This window comes from Lepidochelys kempii, chromosome 3, assembly GCF_965140285.1.
Source record: "Lepidochelys kempii isolate rLepKem1 chromosome 3, rLepKem1.hap1, whole genome shotgun sequence".
Taxonomy (NCBI): domain Eukaryota; kingdom Metazoa; phylum Chordata; order Testudines; family Cheloniidae; genus Lepidochelys; species Lepidochelys kempii.
The window spans coordinates 68,869,777-68,875,902 of record NC_136382.1 but is presented as its reverse complement, the minus strand read 5'-3'; positions in this window follow the sequence as shown (position 1 = coordinate 68,875,902).

Below are 6,126 nucleotides of genomic sequence, written 5' to 3'. Positions count from 1 at the left end.
CGAGTGTAGGAGTAGGTAGGAGATTTGTCCTCTCTTTGTTGTTTTCAAATTAATACTGGATGCCTTTTTGGAAGATATGCTTTAGCCAGCCACAGGTTATTAGGCTCAGGATAGGGGTACCTGGATGAAATGTAATGGTCTGTGGTATACAGGAGGTCAGATTAGATGATCTAATAATCCCTTTGGGCCTTAGACTCCATGCACTTTGACTTTTCATGCTTTCTGTGGAAATCAAAAATGTCTTCCCCTGAGACTAGTAAGTGCTGTCTGTGCAAAACACAGGCGGCCTGAATAAAACACACTGAAATAAATCAACACTGGAAAATAAAAACAAGAGATTTAATTATATATGACTTGCCTTTCGAATATTCAAAGAGAACTGACATTTTAACTTCCACTGGCTGGGGAACTGCTGCGAGGGTCACTTAGACCAGGAAGACTGATGGTCTTTTGAAAGAACTACATAACTGACCTAATGAACGTTTCATGAAACAAGAGATTTACCTTATTTTTTAACAGGAAAGGAGGACTTGTGGCACCTTAGAGACTAACCAATTTATTTGAGCATAAGCTTCATGAGCTACAGCTCACTTAAATAAGCTTTCGTGAGGCTACAGCTGAAGTGAACTGTAGCTCACGAAAGCTTATGCTCAAATAAATTGGTTAGTCTCTAAGGTGCCACGAGTCCTCCTTTTCTTTTTGAGGATACAGACTAACACAGCTGCTACTCTGAAACCTTATTTTTGTAACTTTAAAAGTCTGCAGGTTTTAAAACTTAAAAAAGGTTGTGTTTTATAACTATTTACAAGGAAATACACACTTGTCTATCAGTAAATGTGTGTGTGTGTCTGTGTGTGTGTGTGTGTGTGTGTATTCACCATCACATCATATTCAAGATTTTAGGGTGAAATAATACCCCCACCGCACCTAATGGCAAAATTCCCATTGACTTAAATGGCATCAGGATTTTTGTTCCATGTACCTTTTAAGCCCTTCTCCACTTATTAGCTTGTGTACCCCATCCCATTGCCGTGCTTCTTCTGCTCTGTCAAGCATATCACATTTGATTGCTTTTTTATCCACCTCTCTAATAAGAACCTTCAAACTTTGTTCTTTGTTGCCTTTTCTGCAGGGAGTGTCTTCCCCAGACTAATCCATAAGCCCATGTGCCATAACGCATATGCACAAGGAGGCCAAAATAAGGTTGCACAGGTAACTTTAAGTCTGACATTTCCTAACTTTTGAATTCTTGGCTTTTCTACCTTCATAATGTATTTTAACATAGTTTTTATGCATAATTTCCTAGGTTTTTAATAGAGCAAACTGAAAAAACGAAATTCCATCATGTGGCATCATACTGATACCCGCATGGATCATCAGCGGGACTGGTACCTTGAGAACTACCATGCAGACCTCTGCCATTTGAGCTAACAGAGTTAGCAATAGTAGGTTGTCACCTCTATATGGACCAGCATTAGAAGAGTAAGACTCACATTTTATTAGCAAACTTCACAGATATTTGCGGACAGCAAAGGAAAGGAGAGACTTGGGAATCTTGGGTTCCATTCTAGACTCTGGAGGGGAAGGCACTCTAATGAGCACCGACTCTTGCCCATTTCCCCTAAACTTGATCCCTTTTGCCCCATGCCTTCTGAACTCTCTCTGTCCCAGGCCTAGCTCTTCCACAATCCCAATCTCCTCACCTACCCAGCCCCAGGATCTACTCCTCAGGTTTCTCATCCCAGTCCCAATCACCTTGCCCAGTCATTCCTTGTCTCCTCCCTCGGGCTCGCTGGCCAATTTCCCATTCCCCCCCATGTGACTCCCAGCCTCTCCTTGTCCCCATGCCCTGTCCCATGCTACTTTCTCAGATAGTCTCACTTCCCCACCACCACCCCAACTCCATGTCCCAGGCTCCTTGCCCAACCAGTCACAGTTTGCCCCCTGTACTCCAGATCCTTGTCAGATCTCGCTCTCCTCCCCTACTTGTGCCTTGTCTTTTCCTTGCCCAGCCAATCCCAGTATTCCCCCTCTCTCCAGTCCCTCACCTAATCTCAATGATCTTCCCCCTCCTCAGCCATTCCCTCACAAATCCCAGTCTCATTGCCACCATCCACGATGCACCGGTTCCAGTCTCATTGCCCAATCACTCCCAGCCTTCCCTCTCTCCCGCAGCTCCCTGTCCCAGCCTCCTGTCCCTCACATTCCCAGACTCCCCCGCACCCGATGGCTCCCAGTCTGACCCTTCCCATCCAACTAGTCTCAGACTGCCCTTCCCAACACAACTCGCAGTTTTCTTGCCCAGCCAGTCCCATTCTCCCCCTCCCAGTTCCAGTCTCCTTGATCAACCATTACCAGTCTCTTTCACTTCAACTCCCTGTCACAGTGTCTCTCCTCTCACCTCCACCAGTCCCAATTTCATCAGATTCCTCATCCCAATCTCCTTCTTTCCCTCCTCCTCATCTGGCTTTTGTCCCCTCTGCATTTGAATCAGGCAGCTTTCTCATCCACGCTGCCCGGGTGTCAGAAGGGTGGATCACTAACGAGACATGCTCCATTCTCTCAGTCCCAATGCCTGGCGCCATCCCAGTCCAGAGACTTCAGTGTTAATTTTTCTGAGCCCCCAGAGCACTAGGCTGGAGCATGCTCAGTTGCAGTAGGGATGGCACATGTTTAGTCCAGTCACATAGGAGCTACAAAGGGAAGGTGGATGCATAGTCGGGTCAGCAGCCCTTGGAGTTGTGGGGGCATGGAGCATGCTCAGTTGTTCTGTGGGGATGGAGCGTGTACACTCTGATCAGCACTACGGTTTGTGAGAGATTCAAGCCTGTTCAGTGAGGACAGAATCTTCAGAAATTTTAGCTAAATTCTAATAAATCTCTACTGAGCATTTGTGAACTCTGATTTTATTTGGTGGGATTTTCATGAGAATGGCAAAAGACACATCCTTTTCACAAAGGCCATACCTGGCCTAATTTCAAGTTCCTGATCCAAAGTATGGGGGTGTGACAGCTGTGCAACAAAAAGATCTCAAGAGTTTTTTAATGTGGGCAAAACAAGATATTTTCCCTAGCTTCGTTCTCGGAAATGGTTGAACCATTTGGCTAACATTTTCCCAAAAATTCAGCCAAGGCAGACGGCCAGCATAGAAAACTTCTGCTCAAACAGTCGAAGTTTAACAATGTTATAAGAATCTGAAAACAGGATCTTATAATGGAAAGTGTTGGGCACCCTAAACAGCAGCCAGTGCTAACAGCCCTGCATATAATAAGACTGTGAACTTTCCATATATAGTACAGTGTAGTTTTAGCCCAAGGGCTTAATTGATTCTTGTGTACAGTATGTAGATATTAATATTTAATATTTAGACTGTGGTAACATCCAGAAGGCCCAGTCTGGATCAGAGCCCTATTGTGCAAATACGTAATAAGACACTTTTCAGAGTAGCAACCGTGTTAGTCTGTATCCGCAAAAAGAAAAGGTGTACTTGTGGCACCTTAGCATTCATCCGAAGAAGTGAGCAGTAGCTCACGAAAGCTTATGCTCAAATAAATTTGTTTGTCTCTAAGGTGCCTTTTGTTAGTCTCTAAGGTGCCTCTAGGTACTCCTTTTCTTTTTTCAGTAAGACACTGTCACTCCTGCAAAACGTTTGCAATCTACCCTTAAGAATTCATTGGTTACAGCCCCACTCTCTTCAAAATGGTCATTAGACTGCCTAATTTGAGCTGTGGTCTGTTCCACATCTTTAGGGTAGATACAGTACAAAACATATATTGCTTAAGAATTTCCAATAATCAATTGCACATTTTCCAGTCTGTGCACTCTGATCCAGTTATTCACCCAAAATTATTTCTAGACAGCTAATGTGAAACTTAGTAGTGAAACACAAGTGCACAGAATTGGCCTAATTTAAAGAGATGCCCATAATGAAGTGAGTGGAAGCTGAGGGTGCTCAGTACCACTGAAAAATAGTCCATATATTTTAAAAAAATAAGTAAATTGCAGAACTCAGGCTTTCTACTATTTCTAAAAAAATAATTGCATAGCCAGCATAAACTACTGTATATTTGACTTAACATTTAGCTGATATACAAATCAAATTATTTGCCTCCTGTACTTTCAGAACACTGCTGAAAATATCACTGCTAATCACAGAGAACTAAATCTGTTTTCAACTCATGTTTTTTTAATTTCATTTTATGGAGCATCTGGTTAAAAATGACCTTTATTTATGCTGCTAAGTTATCCACTATGCATAACACCAAAGAAAAAGCTTTGAGTGCCTAGTGTTTTGTTAAATGTGTTTGACTAAATAAAGTGATAAAATATAATGAAAATCTTTGCAATTCAACATAAAAAATTCATTTCCAACAAGGACCAGTAAAGCTGTCAAAGAAAAACTGATTTCCATCATATATAGTATTAGATCAGACGTAAATGAAACATACATCAAGACTTAAATAACTATATAAAAGTATCCTAAATTTTCTGAGACAGATGGTGGATCGCATGCAGACGAGTTATGAATTCCAAAAGGATCATCCTTGAAAAGAAAAAAGAAAAGAAAAGAAAAGAAAAGAAAAGAAAAGAAAAAGATTTTAAATCCTGTCAGATTAAAACAAAAATAGCAAGGTGATTAATCAAATCTAGATAATGCAAGGCAAATGAAATAATGAAGATGACATAATCAATTTGGCCCCCATTCAGGAAATCACTTCGCAGAACTTAAATAGATGTTGAACTTTAAATGTAGGTGAGATTCTCACCCCTGTTCCTGCCCCTTTATGCTGGGTAACAGCAGTGTAAATGAGGCTCTAAAAGCCCTGGATCTAGCCACCGGAGAATACACCTAGTGCAGGAGCTGAGGTTGACAGCTATGGCTGTCCTCTGAGGACTACCTCATGTGAGCAACTGGCACTGAGGACATGATGGAATAGGTTTCAGCCTGGGCTGGCCACCTCAAAACAAACCCGCAAGGAGCCCTGGGGGCATACTTGGGTGGCTGCCCAGGCTGGGGTCCATGCCACCATGTCTTCTCTGCTATTGTTACCCGAGATAGCTAGCTTAAAGCTAGAGTGGGTACATCTGCCTGCGCTGCAATGACTCCTTCATTTGCAGTGTAGACTTACCCTTAGACAGGCCCAGATCTGTCTAAACTACTCTGAGAGCTGCTCTGGTCCCACAGGGAGCTCAGAATCAGGAGGGCTGAGTTCTGTGCTTCTCCTGCTAGGGCATGTCTACACTTCGAACTGGGGGTATGATTCCCAGCTCTAGGAGACATATTTGTGCTGGCTTTCATCAAGCTAGCATGCTAAAAATACAAGGTAGCCACAGCAGTACGAGCGGTTGGAGGAACTAGCTGTCCTGAGTATGCTCTCGGATGGGAATGCCCTTGGGGTGGCTAGACCCTCCCAGCGCTCATCCTGTTGTGTCTACTCTCTATTTTGAATGTGTTCACTCAATTGGAGCTTGTGCAAGTGTGTCTCCTCAAGCTGGAAATCAGACATAGAAGAGCCCCATATGCTTAAATCCCATTGACTCCAGTGGGACTTACACACATGCTTAAGCTGTCCTGAATATAGGTGCTTTCCTGACTTGAGGCCATTGTGAATTTAACATCTATATTTCCATTGCATATGGCTAATAGGAGGAAATGCAAATATTATGCATACATCCTGCAGAAAGCAAAATTTTGGTTTGGGGCTTTGAATTAATTCAGCTGTCAAAACATAACAACAAAAAGGTGTCAGCACAATTTAAATTACTCAAACACAGCAGACATTATAAGACATGTTTAGAGAGAGAGAGGGAGAATACCTCTGACTTTTGAAAAGGAGGACTTGTGGCACCTTAGAGACTAACAAATTTATTTGAGCATAAGCTTTCGTGAGCTACAGCTCACTTCATCGGATGCTCACGAAAGCTTATGCTCAAATAAATTTGTTAGTCTCTAAGGTGCCACAAGTACTCTTTTTTTTTTTTGCGGATACAGACTAACACGGCTGCTACTCTGAAATTGACTTTTGAGTGCTTGTGATCTCATAACCTTAGAGTTGTAACAGAAAGTGAGTTGCAACCTTAACTATGGAGCAGCTAGGTACTGTTCCGTATTTAATGCTCGACTTT